Consider the following 530-nt stretch of genomic DNA (forward strand, 5'->3'; position numbering starts at 1 on the left):
CTATTCTGGAGAAGGATCCATGTGCACTGGAAAAGAATATGAATTGTGTTTTTGTTGGGTGAAATGCTCTGTATATGTCTATGAGGTCCAGTTGGTTGATTGTGCTGTTGAGTTCTTTTGTATCCTTGTTGAGTTTTTTTGCAGTTGACCTGTCCTTCCTTGAAAGTGGTATGTTTAAGTCTCCTACTGCTATTGTAGAGTTTTCTATGATCCTTTTTAATTCGGTTAATATTTTCTTCAAGTATTTTGGAGCACTTTCATTGGGTGCATAAATATTTATTATTTTAATGTCTTCTTTGTCCATTGACCCTTTCAGCATCATATAATGTCCCTCCTTATCTCTCATGATTTTTTTCAACTTAATGTCTATTTTATCAGAAATCAATATTGCTACTCCTACCCTTTTTTGGTTTCCATTGGTTTGGTATATTCTTTTCCATCTCTTAACTCTTAATTTGTTTTTATCTTTGTGTCTATGGTGGGTCTCTTGTAGGCAGCATATTGATGGGTCTTCTTTTCTTATCCAGTCT

This window comes from Orycteropus afer, unplaced genomic scaffold (genome assembly GCF_000298275.1).
Source record: "Orycteropus afer afer isolate SDZICR_OR568_19922 unplaced genomic scaffold, OryAfe1.0 scaffold00357, whole genome shotgun sequence".
NCBI lineage: Eukaryota > Metazoa > Chordata > Mammalia > Tubulidentata > Orycteropodidae > Orycteropus > Orycteropus afer.